The sequence below is a fragment of the Maniola jurtina genome, chromosome 1, assembly GCF_905333055.1.
Source record: "Maniola jurtina chromosome 1, ilManJurt1.1, whole genome shotgun sequence".
Taxonomy (NCBI): domain Eukaryota; kingdom Metazoa; phylum Arthropoda; class Insecta; order Lepidoptera; family Nymphalidae; genus Maniola; species Maniola jurtina.
This window is the reverse complement of record NC_060029.1, coordinates 15365642-15377984: the sequence shown is the minus strand read 5'-3', so window position 1 is coordinate 15377984 and position 12343 is coordinate 15365642. Positions and strand designations below refer to the sequence as shown.

The following is a 12343-nucleotide window of genomic DNA, read 5'->3' as shown; positions in this document are numbered from 1 at the left end:
CTCCAAAACTCAAATTCTATTATACTCATTGCTTTTCTTATTCCATTTTTTACTCATATATTAAAAGTAATTGACAGTTTAGGATATTCCCAATTGGCTCCGATTTAAGTATATATTTTTTATATATTTATATATATATTTTTAAAAACTTCAGGCTTCAGCTCTAGTAAAGTAAAAATTAAACTGTTCTACGTAGATTTGAGACTGCCAATGTAGAGTTTCAAGCCATGCTACTTTGCTAAAGAGTAAAGACTTTGACGATCATTATTTACTAGACAGAACCTAGTTTTTTCAAAAATGTGTAAGCCTCATAATAATAATTATTATGTAATGATTGGTGTTAGGTCATAGATATCACAACATATCAAACTTCACAACTCTTACAGCTTTTTTAAATGGCACACATTACTGCTGTTTAAAGCTCAAACTTTGTTTTTCAGTACTATTTACAAAGATAAATTTCATATTTATTATTTATCAATCTATATTATTTATCTTCGATCTCTGCAGTACGTAAACCTATTTCATTTATTACTTAAGAAGTTTTATATATAACTGCATTAGCATATCATCATATCCTTAAACATGTAGATAAATTCAAGAATATCAATTTTTATCTAACTGTTGTTAACTACATTTTTATTACGAATATTATCTATATTAGATTGGGCTAATTGTAAAGAAAACCGATAACAGACGCTATATTTGACTTTGCTATGGCAATATTGTATAATTCATGATCAGCAATATAGATAAAGAGTAATCAGAGTCGTCAAAGATTTTAGACTTTTTATGAAAACTCGAAAATCTGCTTTAGATAAGCAGATTTTTAAAACAGGAAGTTTTAATCACGAGATTTATATGGCAAAGATAATATTTAAGACTTGCTTTTGACTCTAGCATAGATAGTTGGGACTTAGGTAAAATGCAATTTGCTGTCTTTCATGACAAAATAATGATAACTAATAATGATTACATGATGCCTGTGACTTCGTCTGCGGGGATTATTTTTTTTGAAAATCCAGAGGGAACACTTCGTTTTCCGGGATGAAAAGTATATCAGGATTTAAACTCTTGTATAGTTTAAGTATTGCATAACATTGTACAAGAACTCGTACCAATTTACTGGCGTTTTGACGTTGTTATTTGGAGAAATTCTGAAAAATTATCAGTGTTATAAACTAGTCTAGTGGGAGGCTACGGCCGTGGCTAGTCACCATTCTACCGGTAAAGCCGTGCCGCCAAGCAGTTATGCGTTCCGGTACGATGTCGTGTAGGAACTGATAAGGGTTTGATAAAACTGCCATACCCCTTCCAAGTTAGCCCTATTCCATTTTAGACTGCGCCATCACTTACAACCAGGGGAGATTACAGTCAAGGACTAATTTGTAATATTTAATTTATTTTTACGCATTACAGTTTTTGATTTATCGTGCAAAATGTCGAAAAAATACCCGGGTACGGAACCCTCGGTGCGCGAGTCTGACTCGCACTTGGCCGGTTTTTTTAATGTATTTATTTACACCGACAACTTCCATAAAATTATGACTATAAAATATACAAATTCACTTCAGTATGGTTGTCCATTACAGGTGCACTTATGAAATAAAATCATCTTCAAGTACCTAATACATTTTTTTTTAAAAACACAGAAAGTACAACATTTTACTATTGCCATTTACACTATTTAACTAAAACCAAGTAAGTGTCTACTTTATACAAGAACAAGAAAAATCAGGAAACATCAAAAACCTACTTACTGAGTAAAAAAGAAAAAAAAAAATTATAGGGTTGAACATAACAAAGTCAAAGTCTAATATAATTTATTCAAAGTAGTACCTACTATACACTTTTTGATGGTCCATTGTTGGATTTGTAATAATGAATTACGTTTTAAAACGAAAGCTACGAGGGTTCCAAACGCGCCTATCTTAGCTTAGCCGGGTATTCTTTTCATTATCACCAAAACATACAAAACTTACTGAACCCCACGTAACAACCAGTTACAGCATCGTTACGATTGAAAACACACCGTAACTGCGATAAGGGCGATAAGAGCACCTTATCAGTGTATGTGAAATGCGGAAAATGTGCAAGCGTATGATTTATGGCAATAGAAAATACATAAGATCGCCACTGATTATTAATATACTTAATCATTATTTTGTTTAATAGAATAGAATAGATTTTTTAGAATAGAATAGATTTTTTAGAATAGAATAGATTTTTATTCAAATAAACTTTTACAAGTGCTTTGAATTGTCAAAATAATTTTCCACTGGTAATAACTTCTTAAACTCATTTTATTTTACCAGAAAAATTTGGACTTTACGAATGTATAAGTATTTTCTGTCGTCACTTTTCTATGATAGGTACATAATTAATTGAAGATAGTGTTTTCACCTACACTTCAAGGAAATTTCCTCTTTAGTTTTACCAGGATGCAATGGATATTGGCACGTTGCCATTACGTAATAAAAGAATGCCTTGTCAATTTGTTTACACTCGGGTACAGAACTTCGAACTTAGAATTCATTTTTAACACTCTTCGGAATAATTAAATTGAACCAAACCAAAATCTCACAATACCTACCTACGCAAGAAAACTATTTATTTTGTAATGTCTAACTTACGGAAAAAATCTAATCAAAAACCAATAAATTAGATGACTTCGCTCGAAAGTAATCATTTTCTAAAATGGATGAAAGGGTGGAATTTACAAAAATCCTGAACGACGTACTTCATTTTTACCCGAAAACCAAAATATCAATTTTCATTGATTAATAACGGAATCGACTTGCAATTTATCTAATGCGATTCAAAAATCATACAATTATATCACTCTACGCTTTTCTCTACAAAATCTCGATATTTATGACTAAATATTAATAAGTTACCTAATATTACATCATAAACAATAGAATATACGTACCCAAAAACGAAAACCATTCCAAAAAAAATCCAAAGCACAAAACACAATTTAATAATGAAGTAAGTCCATAACACGACTGCTATCCGTACGCACCGACTGAGTCTAGCATTGGAACTATACGCTTATCAGTTGGCAGCGATAAGGTTTAATCAGGCGCGATTTTTACGATTCAGCTCTTATCAATCGACACGCCGGATTACACCCGATAACGATCAAGAACATTGCATACAACTGTTTATTGTAATATGTACCTACGTATATTGTAAGCACTTAGCTAAGGCTGCCGTTCCACCAGAGGTGAGCTACTTTGCTACGTGTGTGTGAGAAGGACATTTTCTTTCTTATTATAAGTGCCAATAAGCTACTCAATTGTACTAAGATCTAGCATAATTTATGACTATAAGTCATAGTAGTTTAATTTTAACTTAAGCTTATAAATTATCTTATACCTATACCAAAATATTATCCATTGACGCATCTTAGTCTATCATCATACAGTCATCTTAGAGAAGAGCATTAAAACCCTTGATAATGATAAAATCCAGGACAGAAAATCTGACGTTAACGTAAAAGGATGTGTAATGAAATGGGACAAGGAAAAAAAAGAAGACTTGTGCTACTTTGCTAAGCTATGCTGATACTCGAGTGGTATAAAGTATTTTCGCTTGGATACGATCGCCTCTGAGTCTACTATTTATATTCCTATTTTATTAAAATAATCATTAGAATAAAATAGTAGTTTAAAAAAAATTCTTACAATAGAAATTAAGGAACAGTAAAAAACAATAAAACAAAAGCAGTATAATAAGTGCGACTGTACTATGTTAGTGAACAGGAGACTGTAACTGGGCTAATAGAGCATAGCTAATAACTAGGCGTATTTTAGCTCACGTCATGCATCTTCTTCACACAGCTACCTCAAAGCTCATCCTCATAGCATTACCTGCTCTACCCGCTTCGCTGCACCATAGCTTTAGTGGAAATAAACAGTTTCATAGCTTAGCTACATCGCACGTATTTGGTGGAAAGGCAGCCTAATATCGTTGTATCTTAACACCGAACTTCGTTACTGATTTTACGGGAGTGTATTGACTTACAATATTTAGACACGATAAGCAGTTGATAATATACATATGGCAAATAATAATAATATGATAAGAATGAGTATAGATTTTGTTTGATTTTTTAATGAGATTTTGCCGGTAGAGTGGTAAGTAAGTAGCGACAGCCGAAGCCACTCATTGTATCTATCTAATGTGGTTCCTGTTGGGAATCGAACCCGACAGGACTCGGCGCACTCTACTACACTAATTCGTAAAAATACTGTCTAAAAAACTTCATAATAATCTGAATTAGCTTTTCACCTTATCACACACAAACCATTATTTTCGACTCTTGTTTTTCATGTTCCTATCCCCTGATTTTTTTTCTTCAAAATTTAAATATGCCTCGAGGTAACAATAACAGGTTTCTATAACTGTGCTTTTATACTTACCCGGCGTGTGCTACTACGCTAAAAACCACCTTCGCAATATTGCCTTTCTCACGAAATCGGCTTGGGCTTGGTTGGATGGATTCAAAGTTTATATCGGACATGCACTGGTACTGAAACGTTTTTTGTGTTTAACATAAACACAAACAAAAAGATTCAGACGAATTGAGAACCTTCTCCTTTTTTGAAGTCGATTTATAAAAATGGTTGTAACACACAGACAGATACAGAACGAAACTATAAGAAATCCTGGTTACTACGGACCCTAAAAGTATAAAGTAATCATAGAAACATTTTCTTGAGCATTGAATTCAACTGTTTATTGAAATATCTTTTTATCTCGACACACAACTCGATTACTGATTTTACAGAAGTAATAATATTTATTTAGACGCGATAACCGGTTGATATTTTATCTTTGAGATATCAGTATGATATAACAAACATAATATGATTAAATTAAAAGCATATAGAGCTACGTTTAGTATGTTATAAAAATTATATTGAAAATATAATTAATATTGGAAACCAGCGGAATTGATTTCATAAAAAATCTTGAAAAATATTTTTATGTTAAATAGGCAATTTACCTAATATCAGCACATGGACACGCGATTTTTTTTTTTCACGGTAAAAATATACTACATTAAACTCAATAAAAAAATCTGTATAAATAAATTATGAAAGAGTTTTGGGTTTCTAGGTAAATATGTACATAGAATTGGTCAGACCAAGATGGCCTCAAACTTTTGACTTATTATAGAGATAAATTATATCTGAAACCTAATGTAGGTCAAAATATTACTTAGACAGAATATCTATTACGGTCCACAAAAATATGTGAAAAATATTCTTTTTATTTTTTTAGGTCTTAAAATATTCTGTAGGTCGTTAGAACTATGAACTACAAAAATATGCTAAAAATATTCTTATTCTTAACATATTTTTGTAGTACATAATATTCTGAATAATTTTTAAATATACACTTCCTATCAAAAATCATAGAACCTTCAGGATTCAAACCTGCGTGAGCCTGGGAATCGCTGCCAGTGGCGAAATTTGAAATTCAGTAAGTACTAAAGCGACTTGAAGTGTGAGTCAAAACACTACCACACAAATTACAAGAGTAAATTAAAAATTTATAACACCCCCGACAAGTGAAGGTTACAGTAATAACTAGAAAAGAGCTGATAACTTTCAAACGACTGAACCGATTTTCTTGGATTATGGCTAAGAACACTCTCGATCAAGCCACCTTTCAAACAAAAAAACTAAACTAAAATCGGTTCATTAGTTTAGGAGCTACGATGCTACAGACAGATACACAGATACACACGTCAAACTTATAACCCCCCTCTTTTTGAGTCGGGGGTTGATAAATAGGTCATAATATTATTTACCTAGTCTCTTTTAGGCGTAGAAAAATTGCGTACATATTCGCATCGCGAACCTTTTAGATAAACGAGATTATAGACCCCAACGCGCGAAGTTATCTACGCGGACAAAAGAATTTTCGACGATTAAACAAACATAATGTCGCCCGATCGAGTCCAATCTATCCGCGGACAGGTGACGTGACGATACATTGAGAAAAAACCACGCCAATATTTTTGTTATTACGGTAATATTTTAGTGGAATATTTTATTTTGAGCCGTGATAGACTTGTGGTTAAGACGTCGCGTCCGTCTCCTATTCGGGAGGTTGGGGATTCGATTCCGGGCACGCACCACTAACTTTTTGGAATCTGCTAATATTCTTTACATCGGTAAAACCATCCAGTGTCAAAATAAATTAGGAAAACCTGAAATCGAAACACAGAAGCACAACGTGATGGACAAAAAACGTAAATTCCATTTTCCAATTGAAACTTCACACGACAAGAAAACTTATGGCGGGCTGAGTGACGTATGAGGTTGGCGCAGGCAGAGATACATACATATTCGCCCGAATATCACTCACTCGTCAGGCTAAACCATTAACTAATATAAGCAGAATAAGAATGTAGTGTTTAGTTACGGACAATATTCAATAATTGTTCAGTGCGGAGACTCTATACATCAAAAAAATATCCTCATAATAAGTTCGAAAATCACATAGGACCGATACTAATTTTATTTGAAAATCGAACACACAAGCGCAACGTCACAACGTGATGGAGAAAAAACGTAAATTCCATTTTCCAATTGAAACTTCACTCGGCAAGAAAACTTATGGCGGGCTGAGTGACGTATCAGGTCGACGCAGGCAGAGATACATACATATTCACCCGACTGTCGCTCACTCGTCAGGCTAAGCCGTTTGCTCTATTCATCGGCTCTCACACTGCGTAGTTGAAAAAGTTTTCGACTGCGACGCCAGATAGCGGTGCTATTTGAACTTCGCTGAGGTTTATGCAGGAAAAACTGACTATTCGTTTCCCCGAGATTTATGTGTGGCGAAAGTAAAGCGGTTTTATATTCATCGTTTATATTCCCTCTTTGATTTACAGTTTGCAAATTTTTGCGGATCCGACGTGATATATTTATGTTTCATAGAAGATCTGATAGTTTTACAAGATAATAGAGTCTTTAACGTTTAAACTATCGTGAGTGATTTCCATTATAATTGTATAGGTTTTTACGGCTACACTCACGTATTTAGTCGATGTAAAGTCCCTGTGAAAAAGGACCCCGGCTGGGTTTGAAACTAGTTGGGCTTACATCGACTAAATACGTGAGCATAGCCGTAACAACTAATACTTATAATAGAGTCTTGATTTCATTGACAATTACCTGAGTGAAGATGCAGCCTTACGGCCCGTTCACACATGGGAGTCCGTTTTACTGGTACGTTTTTAACGGATACGTCATAAATTTATGCTGTATTCACACATAGGCACCGTATAACGTTCAACGGATCCGTCATTACTGGATGCGATGTGTGAACAGAAAACTCGCAGTCTACCGCCGCTATTCTACAAGGATGGATCTATCCATTAAAATTCTACGTATCCGTATATTTCCGTTCCGTCCGTCCAGTATTCGATGACAAAACGGAATGTCATTTTTTTACGGAACGATATTTTTTACTGTATACAGAATACTGTGCCATGTGTGAAGTCGCTCATACAACTACATACGCCATCGACGAAAAAAAAAGTACACGATAAAACGGAACAGTAAAACGGAGACATGTGTGAACCGGCCGTAAGATGGCAGCAAATTAACAAATACGAGAAAGGTAGTTTAGATGAAACCTATACATTATATAATCGGTTTCTAAACAGCGCCGTACTGGACAGCCTAATCGCTTGGCAGCATATTTTTGACGGTGGAGTGGTAATTAGCCACATGGCCGAAGGTTCTACCTCATTAGACTTTTGCAGCGTCTCCCTATAAGATTTTTTCCCCAAGAAACCCCCCGATATTCATATTTCAAGGTCTTTGAATATCGTTTACATTTTGAAATATTTATTATTATTTCTGGTGAGCATTGATAGCCTAATGGTTAAAAAATCGGCCGACTATTCGGGAAGATGGGGATTTGATCCCGGGCACGCACCTCTTTTCGGAGTTATGTACGTTTTAAGGAATCCAATACATGCATTAACAGTGAAGGAATATATCGTGAGGAAACCTGCATGCTTGAAAGTTCGCCATAATGTTCTTGAAGGTGTGTGAAGCCTGCTAATGCACACTTGGTCAGCGTGGTGGACTTTGGCTAAACCCTTCTATACTGAGAGGAGACCCGTGTACTGTAGTGGCGGCGATGGGTTGAACATGATGATGATGAAAATTCAGTTATGAAGAATTTCAAGTGCTTATTCAAAACGCACTTTTTAAAATGCGCGATACATGCGTTGATAATAACATCTACTCTATGGGCTTTCATTTCCGCGCGCACGTCGCTCGATAACAAAGATGTGGTGACATATTTAGAACAAGCCTGAAATCGAGCTGGCAATGTTGGCAGCACTGCATGGCGACAGCCGTCATAGCTGCCAACATACCGAACGGGATTTTAATTTTCGAATCCATCCCGCGGTTGACGCGTCGCTTCCCGCGCTTTTTGTTGCAAACGTCAAATCGGAAACCTGATTGCTTCCTCCTCTCATTTTTTAAAGCGGCAAAGTTGGCGTTGATTGACGTGAGTTCGAATTGCTTGTCTGGTACTCAAGCGTGATTCAAATATTGACTCGCCAAGTTTTAACAGTTTTTCTTATGACTGTAATAAAAGATATTTAGTATTTACCTAAGTACTTACTTAACTGTATTATTTTTTTGTTTTTAAACTCAGTTACAATTTTTATTTATTGTAAAATTCAATAATTCTTAAATAAAAATAAGTGAGTATGTACTTACATTTTTTTTAACAATAAAGATAATTCACTACGTTGTACTGCTATTTTTTTAATTCAGGGAAAGCAGATTTCCGTGTCTATGTTTCAACATAGACACGGAACCTCCTTTTGGCACATATTTTAAAATAAGAGTGTATTTTTGTCGTTCAAGAGTCAAACCAGCGTCCGTCATATCTACATTCCGCACGACAGAGCTCGATACTCGCCTTCTCGATTGAAATAAGAATATTTTGAGCACAACACTATTGTGTGGCCGGTGCACTTCCGAGAATGTTTTGTTTGCAATGCGATACCACCGTGCTTATGGAGTGTGAACAGTTTTACACGTGTTTTGATATTGAACTTTGTTTTTTGGATGATGTTTTGAAGGTAACGATTGAGATAATTAATTTATTAAGACCATTAACAGGGGCTCTCTCCGTCAGTCGTTTCATACAATCGTAGTTCCAATTTCATTTGAATATTAAGCAACCAAAGTCCATGAAATTTTGCAGAAATATTCTAGAAACTAATATCTGTGTCTGTGGTGTTTTAGATTTTTCTAAAAATATGTAGTTTTAAAATTACAGGGGCTCAAAGATTTGTATGAAAACTTTTAAGGCCGCGTAACTTTGAAACCGAATATTTTAACAGAAATCTGGAAAACCACAGACATAGATATTAGTTTCTAGAATATGTCTGCAAAATTTCATGGACTTTGGTTGCTTAATATCCAAATGAAATTGGAACTACGATTGTATGAAACGAGTGACGGAGAGAGCCCTCTTAAGGTAAACTCTGAAGGCCATGTTTAAATTAGGACTTGTAATATTTTAGATAGTTACCTACAAAATTTTTACTTATTCTTTTTCATTCTGTAATGCATTTCTAATATATTTTAACCACGAATGTTGGTTAAGAAATATGTACTTAGCTACATTTTAGAGACAGAGCGTCTCTACAATTTTTTGTACTATTCAAACTACTTATATCATTTTCCTGTCTCTATTATAAAGAGAGAGTACGCGAGGGCACCTTCGTTATTTTATAAAAGCTGAAAGTTTGACGTAAGATTTTTTACACCTTTGTTACCTGTTATATCCTTAAGTCAGCATGATCCAAACTTCATAGCCGCTGATCGTTCCTCCCTGTGTTGGGGACAACACTCAGAGAAACTTTCAGCTTTTATAGAATAACGAGGGTCTGACCCTTGCAGGCTCTCTCTCTAAAACTTATGGTTCTATAGACTTCTAAGATGCTTTTCAGTATTCAGATGTTACAACCTTACAACGTAGGATGGATACAAGGAATATGGGTGCTAAACGATTTACCAAAGAGACTTTTAATCAAAATAGGGTCGCAATAATCCAACATGGCGGCGGGTATTTGAGTGCAGATGCAATTGTCACAGGCGGGCGCTCCCGCCTGGGTCTTGTTTTTACTCGATTGCTCGATTACTCGATATTCGTTTTTCGCTTGCCCCGCCACTGATACCGGGCTACCAACCTGTCATATCGACTCTTTGTTTGGCGTGTAGAAAAAAGAAAGGCCAAGATAAAAGTTCTCTGGAGCAAATTGGGCGTCTCTGTTGTAAGCAACGGAGGTGGAACAGTGTGATAGCAGACAACTTGGACAATAAGCGTCCGATTTGCTTTTTTTTAATTCGTTGATTGTTTCAACTTCCAACTCAATACTCATTCGTGTGCTCTGTTGCGCTAGTTTAGTTTCTCGCGCTTTCTTCCTGTCACCTTGTTTTTTTTTTTTCTCTCTCGTCTGGCTTTACAAAGATTAGCCAATGTCAAGTTTGTAGTTATTTGTAACAAGTTAGGGAAACTATACAAGTATGGACCCCGTCTGTGCCGGCGCTCGCCGACACACGCACGGCACCCCCTTAGAGCGCTTTCCAGTCATTTTTACCAAAAAAAAAAACACTCCAAAAAGGCAGAGCACGCCCGCCAGCTAACACCTTTCACAGACGAAGTCCACCTTGAGTTTGATATACAAGGGCTCGATTACGGTAAAATGACAGCTATATCTAAAGTGACAATTGCAATCAATTCTGATTGGTTGACAGTTGACACTCGCTCACTATTGGCTAAAATGCATTGTTGCAACAAGAATGCCCATGAGTTCAGCCAATCACAACAATTTCGATTGTATCTGCATCAATCATTTGATTGATGCAGATTTTCCGGAGGCGACCCTACTGTTTTTGGGGCGAAAGTTGTTTTCAGTGTCGACTTTCCGTTCGTAGTTCCGTCCGTTCATAGTAGTAGAAGAGCTAACATTTGAGTCTGCATAATATTGGGGTGGTTAATTTATGTATGTATTGAAAGGAGTATTGTCGTTCATAACTTGAAGCGGCCAGTCATGACTGCTTCAAGCTATTTTATGGACGCTCCCCGACTTTAATATTTTAATGAAGGCATCTATACCTACTGTAGAATTTACGTCGGAATCGCGCTGCTGCCTATGTAGTGTGTGTCATACATTTTCTTCTTTTTTTCAACTGGCTTTACGGCTCTGGGTTCTAGCCCTTTTGAGTCTAATATACATTTTCTTGTACCTACTTCAAAGCACAGACACGTATAAGTACAGTGCGATGTTCTAGGCATAGACTTTTTCTTTTGCCTAAAATCTTTTTATGTCGGCTATCCGCAGCGCAGTTCATCGCACGGAGTGCTAACACTGGAGTCTACAAGTTGGGTTATTTATGTGTGTTCGGCGTACAGTGTTGCATCCTTAATAGGTATATCTGGACAACGTGCGGACCGTTATCTGAGGCAAGGCGGGGGTGGCCCAGGGGGGCTGGGGAGCCGATATGAATCACCGGGAGTAATGGCGGCAATATCACGTAGTGCACTTTGTCAACTGGTTGTAGCCTTGCAGTCGCATAGATAATACGGAGATTGCAGCATCCAACGAAGATAGTTCGGAATCGAGGCGAGAGTTCTTACGTAAAATTAATGTTATTTTGGTTGCGAAGTGAATTATTCGTATACGTTTGTATCTCGGAATTCTCCTTATTAGTTGCATATTTATGCTGATCTGGCAACCGATAGAGACGTTAATATATCGGTTTTCGATATCTACCGGATTCCGTGTTCTGTAATTCCCTTTCATTATTTATTATTGACAGTAATTCCTTTAAAACGTAGGTAGTATCCTAGATAGATTGGTAATATCGACTACCGCATACTTTGATCAGTTCTAATGCCTGTTCTTCACTCGCATGCGAATCACAGCAAGTAGGTAAGCACGTGAATACCCCTTGAACGGTGCGAAACAACCATAGACAATCCACACTCCACACCATAGAGTGGATTTCCGTCAGTAATGGTCGAAGCGACTGACATGTTCGACGAAAGCTGACGCGAAAATACACTACGAAAATGTATGCTTCCAAGCCTCCTCGAGTGTAGAGCGGTACTAACGGAAGGTGGAAAGAAGTAGAAAGACGAGAAAGGCGCAGGATCGTATAGTAACGCTCCTGGGAAGACCTATGTCCAGCAGTGGGCACAAACGGGCTGATAGAAGTATTTTAATGGTGCATCAAATCGATAGCCATCATCATCTTACGACTACGAGAATTTATTTAAT

The 12343-nt window shown here is 36.3% G+C and overlaps 1 protein-coding gene across 7 annotated transcripts in view; it reads right to left on the bottom strand.

The window, feature by feature from the left end:
• Nucleotides 1-12343, bottom strand: part of LOC123866471 (zinc finger protein ush) — a 240163-nt gene that overhangs the window by 77798 nt on the left and 150022 nt on the right. The window contains exon 1 of one of the 7 annotated variants that reach the window (XM_045908078.1): nt 2933-3028. The exons of 5 other annotated variants lie outside the window; for them this stretch is intronic. The gene's annotated coding sequence lies outside the window, so the exon portion shown is untranslated. Of the gene's footprint in view, nt 1-2932; nt 3029-12343 lie in introns of those variants that run through there. One more of the 7 variants, XM_045908107.1, reaches the window with a different exon arrangement.